Raw genomic sequence first — 18,002 nt, 5'->3', positions numbered from 1 at the left:
AGAGTGTAGGGAATGCCTCTAGTAGAGGGAATGCCCATATAGTCGTTGTCTAAACTTCCCAGCTAGGAACATTTATTAATCACCTGCTAAGTGCCATCCGCTAATCTGCATCTGCCATGTGCAGGAATGCGGCAAGATTCGGGATTTTACTCATAAATTCTTCCAGCCAATTCTTGTACCCCTCTTGGGTACCAGATGCTGAGGGCCTCCAGAATCTGATGGTGAGCACAGAGACTCTGCCTGTGAAATTACCTTTCAATGGATGTGGCTGATCCGGAGAAAGGCAAGTGTTAGGGAAGCGTGTAGGAGGACCTCTGGTTGGGACTGGGAGGGAAAAGGGGGCTTCTCAGAGGGAATGACACAAAAGACAGCTATCTTCAGCCTGTCTTCTAAGACCCGTTCTCTGCATCGGGCACAGTGCTTCTTCTCCCTTCCTAAGACCAGAAGCGGACGGCTCTGAACTCCTAGGAGAGGGTCGAGCCACAGGGTGGAGGGATCCTGAATCCCCAGGTCATCGCAGGGAGAAAAACTGCCTCTAGACTAGAAGCACCTGCCTGGAGTCGCTGTACGAGTGAGAGAGAAATCTCGCTGTGTCGCGACGCCGGAAGGATAGGGGTTCTTTGCTATCAATCCAGCGCTACCCTCACTAAGAAGATGCTCCATGTACCCCTTCTCCTTTGAGCGTCTCGGAAATCCTGTGGGGCACCCCAGTTTTCCAGAGGAGGGAGCTGAGTCTCAGAGAGGTTAAGTGGCTTGTCCAAGTAAATGGAAATAACCCAGAGTCTCACCCCAGAGAAGTTTCTCTCCAATGCCCGTGCTTCTGAGCTCTGTCTGCGGCTCTGATTCTGACTGATACAAAACCCAGCCCTCCCGTCCTGTCCTCGCAGCTCAGCCCGGAAGAAGCTGGGGACCGTCCTGTCCTGGGACTTGTATTAATGGGATGAGACAGGATTTCCCCAGGGCAGGGACCGAAGGCCAGAGGCCAGACAGAAAAGGGCAGTCCTCCTGCCTCGGGGAAAGCCAGGTTTTCCAGAGGTTTGGAGACTGCTGGCTACAGAGCTGCATGCCCCAGACCCTGAATTCCTCCCAGAGCGTGGGAGAGAGATGGAGGCAAGTGGGGGGAACCCCCAGGATCCCTTCTCAGTTCCTGCTCCCTTGAAAATGTTTTCCTTTACGGGCCAGTGAGGTACCTCTCTCTTTGTAGCCAACATGTCCAAGGCTGACAGGCTAAAATGGCTTGCTTGCTTTTAAGTGTCAGAGATGTAAATAGTTTTAGTCTTCAGTGGTTTCTGATTGAATCTCCTTTTGAAGTAATGATAGCTATAATTTAAAGCAACAGTTACCATATTTTCCTTGCTGGCTGGCCGTCTTTGAAGCACTAAGTATAAATCTGCTTAAAATCTTAAAATAGCCGTAGCCCTGTCTCAATATTCTACCAGGAGCCAGGGAGATTCGGCCTCTAATTGCCATCATCTGTAACTAATAGCAGCAGCACAGCGGGCTTGTGACAAGGTGGCCAGCAGAACAGCTCTGACCTGGACAGGAAGGTGGAGGCAGAGACATGATGTCCCTGGGGGACCCTTGACTTTGGTTGGAGTTCGGAAGAAACCCGTCCTGAAATTAGGACCAAATGGGCTCTGGGCTGTGAGGGGGTTTTTCAGGACCATCTTTTCCAGGCCTCTCCAGGAGTGTGGGGTGGAAAGGAGCAGGGCCTCCTGGCAAAAGGGAGCTCAGAATGTTCAAGGGTGAGCAAGGACTTGGTCCTTGGGACCCAGGGACGGCATCCTGTCCCCAGGGAGGGGGAAGGCCTGTCGTCCTTATTCTTCCTAAGAAGGAGGAGCAGGAAGAGAGGTTTCCAGGGTGACTGGTCACCAACAGGGAGCGACACATGACCATGTCTGGCACGCTTTGGCCAATGCATTTAAATTACCGCTTCACTCTTAAACTGGCCACCGCGCTTTCCTTTATTCACGACTATGAGTTTCTCTGACAGATATGTACTGCATCCCTACTGTGTTCAGGACAATGAGCAAAACAGTCGGCAACCACAACATTCACAGGGTTTACGGTAAGCACTACTGAGATAAGGAAAAGGAAGACAGGGGCTAGGGAGCAGAACCAAGGAAGGAAAGAGGAGGGGAGGGTCACGTTGCACTTTTAAAAAGGCTTGTCACCAAGAAAGTGGCATTAGGTGGCGTATCGACCTTTGTGAAAACTTGTCAATGGACGATGTACTAATATGTATATTTTTAAAGATTTTATTTATTTATTTGAGAGAGTGAGGGAAGGCATGTGTGCATGGGAAGGGTGTAGGGGGAAAGGGAGGTGCAGGGGGAGAGGGAGAAGCAGGCTTCCCTCGGAGCAGGGGGCCCAACACAGGGCTCGATCCGAGGACCCTGGGATCATGACCTGAGCCGAAGGCAGGCACTTAACCGAATGAGCCACCCAGGGGCCCCATATCTAAACCAGTCTAAAGAATCCTGGTGGGAAACATTCAGAGAAGTTGACAACTGCGAGGACCCTGGGTGATTTTAACTTTTATTTTGCAGACGTTTTCTGAATGTCTTATGATAAACATGCACGCATTTTGGGAAAAAGTGGCAATCGAGTTTGGCAGTTCCCCCAGTAAATTAAGCACAGAATTTCCATATGGCCCTGCAATTCCACTCCCGGGTATCTACGCGAAAGAGCTGGAAATAAATATTCAAACAAAAACTTGTATGCGAAAGCTCACGGCAGCATTCACCATAGCTACAAGGTAGAAACAACTAGAGCGTCCCCCAGTGGACGGATGAGATGAGCGCCTTGTGGTATATCCATGCCGTGGAATATTATTTGGCCATAAAAAGGAGCAAAGGGCTGACACACAGTATGACAAAGGCGACCCTTGAAAGGAGAAGCCCGATGCTAAAAGCCACATCATGTAGGATTCCCTTTATAGGAAATGTCCAGCCTAGTCAACTCCATACGGACAGAAAGTGGACTCGTGGTTGCCTGGGATTAGGGGGAGACGGCTTCACGACTGTAAGGATTTTGGGGGGAGGGGATGTGGGGACAGTGATGAAAATGTCCCAGAACCTAGGTTGTGGCGATAACTGTATTAACACTGTGAATATTCCAGTCACCGAATTGTGTACTTTAGACTGGGGAAAAAGGTCAGTTTTATGTTCTATGTGTTTTCTACAATAAAGAAGAAACGGTTGTTGGGCAGTTACTGGAAAAGCTCAGTTGGCCGCACATGCCCGTAAGAGGCCTGAGGTCACAGGTGACCGAGGTGCGAAGTGCTGGCGGGGGGGGACTTGGCGGAGTCCCCATTGGTAAAACTCATTTCTTCTAGTGACTTCTAGTGATCCAGCACCTCCTAGCTGCAGGGCAGTGAGGTCATGGTGGTGGGCGAGGCAGGCCTCCTCTGGAGCCTCTTGCTGGAGGCCAGCCTGGGGAGGGCTGTGAGGGACTCGAGCGGTCAGAGGGGAGGCCTGGGGGAGGGGGGCTGAAGAGATTCGAGTGAGGCTGAGCTGTGAATCCAGCTGCTTCGACCGTGGCCCTGACGTGCTTCTCCCAGCTGAGTCTCCCCATCTCGAAGGAGAGGCCAGACAGGCGCTCCGGGAGGCCGCCCGGAGTGCCCAATGGGGGTTAGCAGCAGAGCAGGCTGGGTGGCTCTGGAGCCCATTAAGGGATTAACAATTTTCCACAGATGATCGACAGAAAGGGCAGTCCGGACACAAATAATTGAGAAAGAGCCCGCTTTCCTCAAACCTGGGCATTCCAGTCTCCCTCCTCCGAAGTCCTCACTCTCTTGAGGACAGCAGAAATGAGGGTGTTTTCCCGTGGAGGGTAAGGGAGGAGAGGGGCCGTTCCCTATCGTCACACGCCCTGTCCTCACCCCTGCCTTCTCACCCTGCCCTCCCTCAGAACCCAGAATCCAGCCCCTGCCCCCAGTCGCAGGGGCCCCCCTGGGACTCAGCCCATGCCCCAGGACTCATGAGAAACTTCTGGGTCATGCTTTAGAGCTGAGTGTTTTTGCGCCAAAATATAATTAGAGATGTGAGCTGCCTGAAGGGCCTCGCCGGCTTCTCCTGCTGTTTCTCCAGTGAGGGAAGGCCATGGGCTGCTCCAGTCCCAGATGTGGGCAGCTGCCTGCACAACAGTGGCTTGGTGTCCACTGCAGCCCCAAGAGAAGCCGCCCTGCCCCCATGCACAACGGGGGAAGCCCACGCACCCCGCCCAAGTGGACCGCTTGGTATTGTTTGAGTTTTTTATACATTTATATTCCTCTTGTGATTAAAAATAACACATTAGGGACCTCTGGGTGTCTCCGTTGGTTATGTGTCTGCCTTCAGCTCGGGTCATGACCTCAGGGACCTGGGATCAAGCCAGAGCCGCGCTCCCTGCTCAGTTGGTCTTTTCCTCCTTCTCCTCTGCTCACCCCCCTTTTGTGCTTTCTCTCTTACTCACTCTCTCTCTCTTTCAAATAAATAAATACTTTTTTTTTTTTTTTTTAAAAAAACACATTGAAAAAATCCAGCGAAAAATTTGATTCAGGATGGACTTTGTCCTCCATCATTTACTTGCTGTGTGACTTTGGCAAAGTGTCTCTGCCTCTCTGAGTCAGCCTTACCGGAAAAAGCGAATGATCATGGTTTAACTACTTCCCAGGATATTATGGATTTTAACAAAGAGAACAGCCTGTCTTTCCAGGCTCTAAGTTTTTCTCATCGGGGTCCAGAGGTTGGAGGTGCTCAGCAAATAACTTGCTGAAATGAAATCTTACTTCCTTTTGATGTGTGTTAGAAAATGTCCTTCGTTGGCTGGGAGCAGAGGAAATGTGATTGAGCAAAGGTTTCCTGGGGATAGTGATGGGTAGTGATAAATAGTGGTGCCAATACTCCACCACAGTTGGGGGGTGGGGGTTGGCCTGGATGGGACAGGAGGTACAAACAGGGCTGGTGGAAGGCCAAGGTGCCCGTCACACCAGGGACTGGGAAAGGATGTGGCACCCACGCAAGGGGGAGACACTAAACTTTTGGTGTCAAAGCACCCACGCCTCAAATCCTCTCACGGTCACTTACTGCTTGGGAGGCTTTAGGCAAGTGACTTATTTTCTCTGTGCCTCAACACCCCTATCCTCAAATGGGCAGAGGGTCAGGACAAAGCAAGCGCTTCAGAGATGTCATCCGCAACCGGGGTATCGGTGATGACATTGTTTGAGCGGGTGAAGGACAGAAACACATCTGTGCATTGAGAAATGCCCCTCATCACAGTGGGCAGGATAAATTATGGAGGAATCGGGACAGCGAGGTGCTTAAGGGACAAGAGGCCTGCTTCGTCATAAGGAAAAGGAGCAGGATGGGAAGAGATGACAAACACAACAGAAAATAAAGTGAACTTGGCCTTTGGTTAGACACAAGGGCCACGGCAATGGGGGTGGAGGAGGAGTGAGGGATAACAAGGAGGTGGGGGAGGGTTCTGGAGCCTGGGAGAAGATTACAGTTGGGACAGAGAAGTGTTCTGGAATGCAGTTGGGTTGGACATGTTGAGTTTGAGGAAGCCTGGAAATCCAGGTGGAATTCTGGAGAGATTTGGGTGTGGCCCTAGTTAAAAGTAAGTGATGTAAGCATTCCTGTCACCTCTGAAATAGGTTCCTGATTTGGACATCCAGAGGTCTTACAACTGGTGGTTAAGATACACGGTCACAAGGATACCATAGCTGCTTTTTCCTAGAGATAATACAAGGAATTGTGCTTGCCCTTACAAGTAAGGATTCTATTTCCTCAAATATATTTCACCTTTACCTGTTCTATGGAAAGAATATTTTGTGGTTAAATTTAGGAGGCATTCAGTTAAACAAACAAACAAAAATAAATAAATGTTTCTTTATGCGGGTCTTATCAGTGCCTCTTCTGTGTTGATAGGTTTTGTGTACTCTGGAGACTAACGTGAAATATAATATGTCTCAAATTTAACTTCCTGCACAGCTGTTTATTTATCTGGCCAGGTGCTCGGCCCTGAATGCTAAGGTATCTAGACCTGAGTTGGTGGGCGGCAGAGGCCTCCAGGTTATCCTCTTAGAACAGAGTTTTACCATCTTTGCTGCATGTGTTAGTTTGCATGTCTAGCAAGCTCCCGGGTGATTCCAACAATGTTGGTCCACAGACCATGTGCTGGGTGGACCTCCTTCCTCGATTGGCCAAAGGCCATGGAGGACACCGTAAGGATTCCGACAGGAGTGGGGAGTTACAGCTTATCACTGCCATTATTAGGGGTCTCCTCTACCACCCTGACCCCCGAATGATCCCATCTCTACAGATTGAACCCTGGTTTCTCACAAGTTACAACTGCTTTCCTGTCTGGAACATGGAAGGGGCTAGGGAAACAGTGAAAGTCCAAAAAGGCAGTCAATAGGAAGGAGAAGTGCCCAGGTGACTGTCCCCCGACCCCGCAGAGGAGCAGCGGGTGAACAAAAGCCACTATGACCCCAGGTTGGCGTCAGAGCACGTCGCTGGGGGATGATCTGCTGGGTCTGCCTAGAGGGTGTGTGTGTGCACGTGCAGATGTGTGTGTTTGTGAACTACTGCTTTCAAAACAGTCAAATCATCTTAATTAGATTGAACAGCCCTCCGATCCCTTATTTAGAATGGAATGTGGAGCCCGTGCTCTGCTTCCCTTTAACATGCGGACGGAGGGAACGAAAATAAACTTGGGTTTGACTGTGGCCGAGGAGCCAAGGGAGGAGGAGTCTGGGTTTCAAGCAGTGGTTGCCCCTGCTGGGGAGAATGATGTCTCCTGGGGACACCCACATCACTGCCAGGATACTTGTCCTGTACCCTCGCTTCTAAGACCCGCTTTGGAGCCTCCGAAAGGCCCTTTGCCAAAAGGCCTTGCTTTTTCAGTCAAGGTTGGGCTGATGGAGCCCTAGGTTTGGATCCCAGCTCTGCCATTTACCAGGTCTGGGGCCTATGGGTGCTCGATACATGGTAGTTTTCACTTTTTGCTTATTCAGGAGTCTAATGAGTAAGAATAAATGTGGTTTCTTTTTTTCCACACACGTTTCTTTTAAGGGCATGAGTGCTTTCTGAAACTTAACCCTTGAGAGCAGGGCTCTTGTTGGTTTCTCAGGATGCCCTCAGGGGGTAGGGAGGGGCCTTTCCAGAGGCTGGGACATGTCCAGGGCTGCGTGTCCAGCAGACCCTGGTACAATACTAAATTACAGGTTGACATCCCTGGAGTCCTGAGTATGAGGAAAGTGATTTCTTAATGAACAGTGCCTTGGGGACAAAATTCCTTTAGAACCAGCATGTTGAAGCAGGAAACGGGAAACCTAAAATATCCCACATCTTGAGGTGGACTGGCCTCTGTTGGCCCCTGAGGCCATCTTGCTCTGGCCTTATATAGCGGGTGGTGAAGAGACTCAACTGTGAGAAAAGTAGGGAGTCCTTTCACTGTGTCTCAGGGAGACGAGGGGCTCTGACCTCCCTTGGGAAGAGGTGTGCACTCCTGACCCAAAATCTGGGGGATTAGGGTCTGGTGACCACATATGGACACCTGGGGGGAGGACCGATGGACAGCCTACATGCTACATGGTAGGCTAGTAGCTCTTAAGGACAACGAGCCCCTTGCTGGGTCTTTAACCCATCACTGAATTCTTCCCATGCGCTCCAAACTAGAGAGCAGTTTGTGGGTGACCCAGCTGAGGTCCCAGAGTGGAGAAGTGTCTTTACAGTTGTCACACAGCAAGATGGGGTCCGAACTCAGCTCCCAACCCTGGTGCTTTTTGCACTGCCACCGTGAAAGTCCGGCCTTTCCTGGTCTCTGCCTCTGAGTCTGACAGATCTGTGTCCCCGGCTCCTCCCAGCCGAAGCTCCTCCCTTCTCGCCCCTGCTCCCAAACCCACCCAGAAATACTGTCTCTTCTGGCACCTCTGACATTATTCAGCTTTTACACCTCATGCTGCTTCCTGTGACAGTTCCCACCCCCTTGGGATAAACCGGGGGACTTTCTGAATGTCTCTTGATACATTTGGTTCTCCGGGTAACACTGAGGACATTGTTCCTTTCCCCTCTGGTGAAAGACAGTAGCATCTGGGCTTCTGGACTTATCTCCGAGGCTTGCTGAAGGATCATTGTATTTCCTCTTCTCGTGAAAACATCTGACCCTCCCAGTGGCTTAGATAACAGGTGGTCCCCAATGGCTTGCTTTCCCCAGGGTACTTCTGGTCCCCAAAGGGGAAGGGCCTTGCACTGGCTCAGTGCTACCAAAAGGCTCCTAAAATTGTCTCAAAGTACTGTAGGGAGAGAGGTGACTTTTTCTGTTCACTTTTGTTAACAAAAGTTGTGCAGGTTGTAGAGCAGAATGGAAGGGCTGGAAAGTTAATTGTAGTAACATGGGCTAGAGATTGCTAGTTGCCTGGCCAATACCCATTCTCTCCTGCTTCCTCACCAAAAGAGCCCTCATCCCTGAGGCCAGGACTGTGACCAGCTATAGGACTATTTTCCTCAATGTCCCTTGTATATACGTGACTGAATGCTGGCCAGTGAGATGCAAGTAGAAGTTGTGGAGGGATTCTTCCAGAATGTCGTCTTTAAAAAATGATCCCTGAGGATCATTTTGTTTTTTTTTTTTTTTTACCCTTACTTCCTTCTTCTTAGGACACAGATGTGATGGCAGGAGCATCAAATCCCTTTTAGGTCATGAGGTGACCATGGGGATGAGGTGACAACACGCCAGAATATGATGATGGAGGGAGCCTGGGTCCCTGATGACCACGGAGCTACTGTGCCAACCTTGGACTGCTTCTCTCTGGATTTATGTCATGCATATAGGAATAACCCAGTGTATATTTCTGTTACTGGGGTTTTCTATTACATGCAGTTGTAGCCAATCCTTACTAATACCTAACACTTAAAAGTGGATGGCATTCCAGTAATGTGAAAATAGGTACCCAGAAAGTTATTTGTTGCTGCATGGTTTATAATTGCAAAGTATTGGAACCAATCAAAATGCTATGAGATTGGCTGAATAATTGTCCTGGGCTCCCAGTGGAGTTCTATGCAGCCATAAAAAAGAATGAGGGGGAGATCTAGAGACTTACGTGGGGCTGATTTCCAGGACTTGCAGCTGAAGCAGGATGCTACCTTTTGTGTAGCAGAGGAGGGGAAAAAGAAAATATTTGTACAAAGCCCCCAAAACAACTGTGAGAAGAATAAAACAGAAACTAATGAGACTGGTTAATTCCAGGAAGTAGGTGGGAATGAAGTTGAAAAAAGAAAGAATGGGAGGAAGGAAAGCCTCTCTGATACATTTTTGGTTCCGTTCTGACTTTGAGAACCATAACAATCATTTTATGCACTCAAAAAAAAAAAAAAAAAAAGGAGGGAAATCATCAAGGTTGGCGGAAAAATCTTAATATGAGATACGAGTAAAACAAATGAACTGAACTATATCTCAAATGAAACAGTCAACGGCATTGGAAAGGAAGGTTGGGGAGAGCAGAGTCCAGTGATTTTGGAACACGGCTCGCGGATGAAAGACAAAAGAGCTCAGTGTGAGTCTTCAGCCATTGAGAATTGCCTCCTTTTTTGCCCTTGTACAGATTAGCAATTCTGGAAATATTATGTATCCTGAGATTGAGCAAATAAGGAAATACATTGTGCGTGCATTGTGCGCGCCAGGTTTCTTGCTGGCAGAGAAGGGAGTCACATGTATGGGGAGTGGAAGGATCTGATGAGCTCTGCCCTGCTGGGTTGGAATTGGGAGTATCAATTTATATATACACACAATGTAAATTACATATATACCAGAACATATTTATATATACATGTGTATTTGGTAGATAGATGCTTGTGTATATATATATACTGTATACACAAATATTTTTATATGTAGATATTTATATTTACATAGATATTACTTGCATAAATAGAGATAAAATGTGGATATACTCATATCTATATAAGGATAAGATAAATACTTAAATATTGCATGTCTAGATCTATCCATCTGTTGATGAGAAGGAGAGAACTGTGGTAAAGTGTTTACATTTGCGGCATCTGGGTGAAGGGTTTATGGGAATTCTTGGTACAGTCCTTGCAATTTTTTTGTAAATTTAGAAGTATGTCAAAATAAAAACATTAAAAGAAAGAAACCAAAGTGGACGGCTTGTTAGGGTTGATTGTGAGTCTGGAACCCAGTCCGTCTGGCCCCAGCTGGTGTTCTTGCCCTGTAGCCTTCTTACCATTTAGTGTGGATCGATGGAGGAACTCGGGTTAAGGTCAATGCTGGGCAAATAGGTTTCCTAAACCTTTTGCATTCATCTGCGGGATGGGTCTCTGATGGGGTTGCCGGGAGAAGGAAAAGGGAAGGAAAAAAGATACCTGCTGGAGCCTAGATGAGAAGGTCAAGGTCAAGGTCAAGAAGTGGTCAAGGACAGGGCATCTTTGTTCTCCCATCTTCCTCACTTAACCCAGTGTTCCTCAGACCCGTGCAAGAAGACTTCGTCAGTGTAGTATATCCCTCAACCCATTTATTCTCTCCCTGTATCTTGGAGGGGACGATTTCTCCTCGCACCCTTCTTGCACTCCACAATGTTGATTCTCGGGAGTTTCAACAGCATATTCAATCATGCCCGCTGAATTCAACAGCAATTCACAAAGGCCAAGGAAAGAAAAGAACGAGCTTCTTCCCTCCTCTACCATCCTTCCCTAATTACTCGTTTGTAAGTATGTGTCAGTGCACTTGCCTTTGAAGCGTAAGTGATGAGGACTTTGGCAACGGTATTAGGCAGAGAAGTGGGTTCCGAACTTCACTCTGACCCCGTTATACCTCGGTTCTCCGCCTGCCGAGAGGGCACGAGGATAGCTTTGACCTTAGCGAGTGGCTTTGAGGATAGAACAAGATAAGCACGGAGATGCTTATTGGAGGGCTCAAGAAATGTTAGATACTAGCTGTCATCACAGCAGAGCGTATGGGCGTCATTTCGGGCATCAGTACAAAGGATGAGTCATTGAGAAGGCCACATTGTCTTCCCCAACCCGGACCCATCTTGCCTGGAATGGTAGTTAACCCTGTGAGCGTATCTGATGGCTTCGGGGACCCTCCTGCTGAAGACATAGGTTTCATCCACCTGGCAACCAGCCTTCCCTAACTCTCCCACGTGGCGTGTGACTGGGGTCTCCCTGCCCCAGCCCCACTGTGAGTCCCTGAAGCCTCCATCTTCCCTGCATGCAGAGTTGTGTTGTTGCACTGTAATGTTCTGGGAAGCGTCTTCGCCCATCAGCTCTCTTTGGTTAGTGTGAGGGCGCAGCGGGTTGCTAGTGTGGAGCGCAAGTCATCTGCTTTTTGAGGGGGAAACTGCACGAAGCTTTTACAAGCCCCATGCAGGTCTCCCTGCAAATACTGTCCTATGGAATCCTGTTACTCTGCTAAGGCTATGGGGACAGCTCAGGGGGGCTTGCCATGTAAGAAAGTTCCAGAACATAATTATTTGAGGTGACAAAAATTTTTCATTCTTTTAGGGGGTGGGTAAAATTTTATGTACTTTCAGCGGGATCGCTTACGCCAAAACTTTGCAACAAAAATTCACTCTCTGCCTTAGAGGAAAATATTCACAGCTATTGTGTCAAACTAGTATTATCTCTTCTCTTGTGTTTGCTGTGTGTGTGTGTGTGTGTGTGTGCACATGTGGTGTCTGAACATTTTGGGAAGTGTCCTTAAGTAGCATGTTTATGCATTGGCCAGTGCGGCGTACCCAATGATTTTCTTGAGCTATACTTCACATGAATTGTCATTCATTTATTTAAAATGTACAGTGTTGGTTGCCCTGGGTGGCTCAGTCAGTTAAGCATCTGCCTTTGGCTCAGGTCATGATCCCAGGGTCCTGGAATCAGGCCCCACATCGGGCTCCCTGCCCAGCTGGGAGCCTGCTTCTCCCTTTCCCTCTGCCACTCCTCCTTTCTGTTTCTCTGACATATAAATAAATTAAATAAATAAATAAATAAATAAACAAACTTAAAAAATAAAACAAAATGTACAGTGTTCAGTGGACACAGAGCTGTGCAATCAACACCCCAGTCAATTTTAGAACACTCTCATTGCTCTAAAAAAGGAACCCTGTCCCCTTTAGCAGTCACCCTGTATCTCTTCCCAACAGAAACAATCCTAGGAAACCAATTTCTTTCTATCAGTTTACCTATTCTGAATATTTCGCATAAGGGGGATCCTACAGTGTGTACTCTTCTTACGCCGGCCTTCTATCCCTTAGCACATTTTCAAGGTGCATCCGCAACACAGCACGTAGCAATACTTCCGTCCTTTTCGTGGCTAAGTAGTATTCCGACGTATGGCGTCAGGTGATGGACATTTGGATCGTTTCCCCTTTTAGGCTGATAATGCTGCTTGTGAAGATTCATGTAAGAGCTGCTGTGTGGATGTGTGCTTTCCTCTCGAGTATCTATCTAGTAATGGAATTCTAGGTCAGATAAAAGCAATGTTTAACTTTTTGAACAACTGTCTGTTTTTCAAAGGGGTTGCACCCTTCCCACCAACACTGTATGAAGGCTACGGTATCTGCACATCCTGTTACCCCAACACTTGCTGTTCTTTGACTCTTTGATGACAGCTGTCCTCACAGGTGTGAAGTGATATCTTGTCATGGACTTGGTTTGCAGCTCTCGGACGACTAGTTGTGTCGAGCGTCTTTTCACGGGCTCATCAGCCACTTGAGTATCACCGTTGGAGAAATGTCTCTTCAGATCCTTTGCCCATTTTTAAATTGGATTCTTTTTCTTTCATTATTGAGTTGTAATAGTTTCTAAAAATATATATATTCTAGATACAATTCCCTTATCAGATATATAATTTGCAAATATTATCCCCCTATGCTATGGGTTCTCTATTTACTCTCTTGATGGTGTCCTTATAGTCACAAAGCTTTACCTTTAGAGGGACTCAAATTAAAAAAAAAATTATTTTTGTATGTTGCTTGTGTTTTTGGAGTCATATTTAAGAAGACTTCACCATACCCCAAGTCATGAAGATTTATGTTTATATTATCTTCTAAGAATTGTATAGTTTTAGCTTTATAATTAAGTCCCTGGTACATTTTGAGTTAATTTTTGTGTATGAAATAAGAAAGGGATCCAACAGTATTCTTTTATAAGTAAATATCCGGTTATTTCTGTTTTGAAAATATAGAAATTATTCCATGGCAGTTGGTAAAGAGGGCTGCCCTGAGATCCCCCAAGTGTCCCCTCTTTCATTCTAGCTCTCCCCAGGGACCTCCCAGACATTCCCATGACTCATAAACTGACCTGTCCAGAGGTCAGTTGGCCTGGCATAGAGCAGGAGGCATCAGGACCTTGCCAGCTCTGATGCCAGGGACATCCTAGCTGTTAAATATTTTGAATGTCACACCTATGTGCTTGTGTGTGTTAGAACACGTTCTCAGGGTTGAAGATCCTCGTATCTGTTCAGAGATGACCTATAATCTACCCTTAATACTCCTGTATTGTACCTCAAAGGGGTGATGCTGGAGCAAAGAGGAACACCAGCGTTCTGGAACTGTCACACCAGAACATTCGGAATAGTCTCAGCGACTGCTTGGAAGTCGATGAGCCACAGATCCCAGAGGCAGAAGATAAACATATTCTACTGTGGTTTCTCCATGGGCAGCCTGGTAGCCCATCTTTGGCTCCCATCACCAGTGTCCCATCTGAGGACGAGGGAGATTCCCCTGGTTAGGTTCCTTTGGGAGGGACTGCCTGATTCTCCTTTCGCAGAGTGATTTTGACCATCCATGATTTTGTAGGATGGAAGGGGCTTCTTTCTTGAAAGGTTCGAAGAGTTGAGACAGCTTCCTTAGAAGCTCCTAGTTGACAGATGAGTCTACCCTAATAGCAGGTGTCTCCTACTCCCCGGTCCCAGCTCGCTGCTGATGGAGAAGGACGCTGCCCACCCATAGGTTCAGCATTGCCTCTGCCCGCCCTCCATTCCCAGTCTTCTACTGCCCTTCTGCTCAGCCCCTCTCTCCTGCAGCGTCTCTGTCCCACATTTCTGGATAATTATATTTTTTGGCAATGGCCCTTCTGTGTGCTGTGGAGCAAGCAACCGAGCCTATGGCCCTTTCCCAAGTCCTGTTTCCAGCAGGGCTGTGCCATCCTGTTCTTTTGCTGTATTCCAGGACCCAAAAGGTCAGGAGCCTTGTCGGGAGGACAGACTCTGGTGTGGAGACCTCCTGGCCTATTATGTGGACAATAAAGAAGCATCTTGGAAAACCAGTGTCAGCAGGTGACAGGGACTTCCCCCCAGCCCCGACCTTACTGACTGATTTCAAAAACAGTCCCAATGGCAGCTTAATATTTGGATGCTCGGGACGGGCTGGTGTCTATTTGGGGGCGCTTAGGAATGGTGGGAATAAGACATAGGACAACTATAAATGGAAATGACTCTTGCCTTCAAACCATATTCTCTGGCTGACTTTGCCTAGAAAAGCACGAGGCCAAGTCCCTGTCACAGGGCAAAGCCGAACGAAGGGTAACTCTAGTGCCCCAGTAATGCTTTTATAATGATGATGCTTACTGCTTGCTTCCATAGCACATATATTCCAATATAAGGATTATACTTTATAATTGTATTTAAACCTATATCTGATAATTATTAAAAATATTTTTATAAAATAATATTTATGGTGGAGTTTTTAATCATTTTTATTTCATAAACTACTCGCAAATTTTATACTTGCCTAATGATCCAAAAGGAAGCTAGGAAAAGCCTAATTTAATCACCGAATTCCAAAGCAGCAAGGCACTCAGGGACTATTTACAGAGTAAGTGGTAATAGGAGGCCCTGGGATGCACCCAGCCCCAAGAGAATCCCTAGGCTCAAGATGCACCCTTCATCTCAGGTTCAAGGGTAAGAGGGGAAGCGAAGGAAAGGGACAAAAAGGGAAGGGGGGATGCCAAGCCTTAAAGTTCTACTGACCTGAAGCCAATCACGGATCCCCAGGAGCTCCCCCAGCCCAACCCCCTATTCTTCTGTCTTTTGTCACACACCCAAGACTTGGGGATCCAGCTCTTGTTGATCCCATGTCCCCAAGTTTCTTGGGTCACATCATCAGACCTCCAGGGTACCCAGAGATGTCCCAGGAGGTATCAAAGCCATAGGACCCATGGGGGGGTCTTTTGAAGAAAAACTACTTTTATAGTCAGACAAACAGCAGACTCTCATGGAGTAAGATACAAGCTCCTAAATAAGATTTTGAAAATGATCCCAAGAGAAGGCGCATTCTGGCGCTCCACTTTGGGTCCGACCTCGGGTTCTTTGGGTGTACTGTCACTCAGCTCTTCTCCTAGGGATGATACTCAGGTGGAGGAGCCCCAGGACGTGGGCAGATGGAAGCTGCTGGGCTGGGAAGGACTGACATGGTCTGTCTTTGATTTTGGTGTTTGTGCAGTCGCCAGTCTGCAAGCCTGGCCTTTGGTGAACTGGCTAACTGTTCCCCCTTCTCACCTGTATCCCAAACCTCTTCGCAGATCTTCCTTCTCCCCTCCAGCACCCTTCCCACCTGCCCTTTCTATGATGGTAACACCCTTACTTTCTTCAAGTAACTTCCTCTTCCTGCCACACACTTGGCCATTGTGATTGGCCCAGAAGCCACCACATGACCAAGTTCGGCCAATCAGAGTTCTTCCTTGGGATTTTGTAATTGAAACTAACCAACAGAAACCATTTCTTTCCCTTTGGATCACCAGCTTTAAGGCCATGGGCAGAGTCACTGTGTACCTGCCACCTGGGGAAGTCTGAGAAGGTCAGCACTGAAGCCCCAAAATTTAAAAAAGAGGAAGAAAGAAAGAAAGAGAAAGAAAGAAAGAAAGAAAGAAAGAGAGAACTTGATGCTTTCCATCAAGCTTGGTCTTTGTGAAGACTAAGTGAGTTATGGCAGGTTCTTAGCTCATGGCATCTGATCAGTAAGTACTAGCTATTATTATTTCTTCTGATCTTGGCTTTCCCAGTTACAAGAACCAATAGAAACGTTTTTAGAGGACTATTGCACTGGGTTTTTGCCTTTGGCACCCAGGTACTCAGGCACGCAGGATCTCAGAAACATCTTTTCTCAGAAAGGAAAGCAGGTGCTAAATTAAGTCACACAGATACATAGGTGACTATAGTAGCCAGGCTCTAAGATGGCGCCCATGATATCTGCATCTGGGTATTCATGCCTTTTAGTAGCTCCCTCTCATGCTGAAGAGGACTGGCTGATGTAACTTCCACAGGATATTGCAGAAAATGATGCAGTGTGACTTCTCAAGCTAGGTCAAAAAGGACTGTGCCATCTGTCTCGCTCCCTCTGGGGTCGCTTGCTCTGGGGGCAGACAGCTGCCATGTTGTGGACACTCAAGCAGCTTTGTGGATAGAGTCTCGTGGCAAGAACCTGAGCACTGCCGGCCACAGCCGTGTGAGTAAACCGTCTTGGAATTGGATGCTCAGACCCAGCCAAGCTTCCAGACAACTCCAGCCAGCCCTGACATCTTGACGGTAACCCCATGAGAAACCTCAAGCCAGAACTACCCAGCTAAGCTGCTCTTGAAATCCTGAAGCTTGGAACGTGTGAGAGCACGACTGCTTGTTGTCTCACACCTCTATGTTTTGGGACAATTTGTTATGTAACAATAGACAACGAATACAGAGCTGTCATGTTGATTCGCCCCTCTCTCCGTGAGATGCCCCCGAGTTTAGTGGGGATCAGCTATGAGTCATGCTGTGAGAAATCAGCTACTGTTAATAAAGTCCCACATTTTTAAATTACATACATCCCCATTCCATGAAATATCTGGAAGGGCTTGTGGGCAGAGGCTGTGGCCACAATGAGCCCAGTGTTACAGCCAACCTTGAACATGCTTCAGGGCGGATGAAGGAGCACAATAGGTCTTACGTCCTACTAAATTCAGCCTCAGGCTGATGCCTGACACCTTCTCCCTTGACCTCTCTCATACCTTCCTTTCCTCCCCTTTGCTCCACCCTCACCCCCCACTCCCGGCATCCTCCATCCTGCTTATCCCATGGAGGTCCAAGTCCCAGAGACTGTTGCTGTTTCCATTCTGGAAGGGCCAGAGTTCTTACTGGAGAACATAAGGACCAGCGCTTCTCACACTTGAATATGCACACATATTCCCCCGGAGAATGCTAGGAAGATGCAGATTCTGAGTCAGTGGAGCTGGGAGGGGCCTGAGCATCTGCATTTCTAACAAGCTCCCAGATTGCTGCTGCTGCAAGGAGCACATGGTGAAAACGAGCTCTGAAAGAAGGACTTGCCTTTATTTCACTAATACGGATGGCCGCTTCCAGCAAGACACCGGTGTGTAACTGTACCGAGAGCCCCTTTCCACCAGGACGGAAAGTGAGAAGGAACCGAATGAGTGGACAGAGATCTTCAACCTGTCCTGGACTTACTTTGAAAATTTAATTTAAAGGCAACAGTTCAAGTTGGTGCCTGTGACACAGCCACTTACATGCCGTTGAACTTGTCTGACTTTGTGGTGGAAATGGCAGGGCTGCGGGAGGAGGTGGTGGACTGGGGCTGTGTAGGCTCTTGGTCCCTCCCAAGACAAGGTCAGGCCCGATTGGATCGGGGAAGCAGGTGGAGCAAGAGCAAAGCCGTGTCACAGCCGATGAGCACTCCACCCCAAATCCTGTTGCTTGAGCAAGTGGCAGACTGGGTCTGAATGCTGACTCCATGCCTATTGGTCTCATTGAGCAAGTGGCTGAGTTTGGGTTTACCTACCTATAAAATGGGGCAATCATACCCATCGTCTAGGGTGCTTGTTGTCATCATTAATACAAATAATATTTGTGATTTATCAGGTAATCCTATGCATGAGGCAAATCCTTAGTCTTGGCGCACTGTTCTAAGTGTGAATGAATTCCTTTCATCCTCTCGATGGTGTATGAGGAAGGGAAAGTGATAATGGTTCTTTCTGTTTTATGAGGGAGCAAAGCCCAGAGAGGCGCAG

This window comes from Mustela lutreola, chromosome 16 (genome assembly GCF_030435805.1).
Source record: "Mustela lutreola isolate mMusLut2 chromosome 16, mMusLut2.pri, whole genome shotgun sequence".
Lineage (NCBI taxonomy): Eukaryota > Metazoa > Chordata > Mammalia > Carnivora > Mustelidae > Mustela > Mustela lutreola.
The sequence above is the reverse complement of the archived record's forward strand: the minus strand, read 5'-3'. Positions refer to the sequence as shown.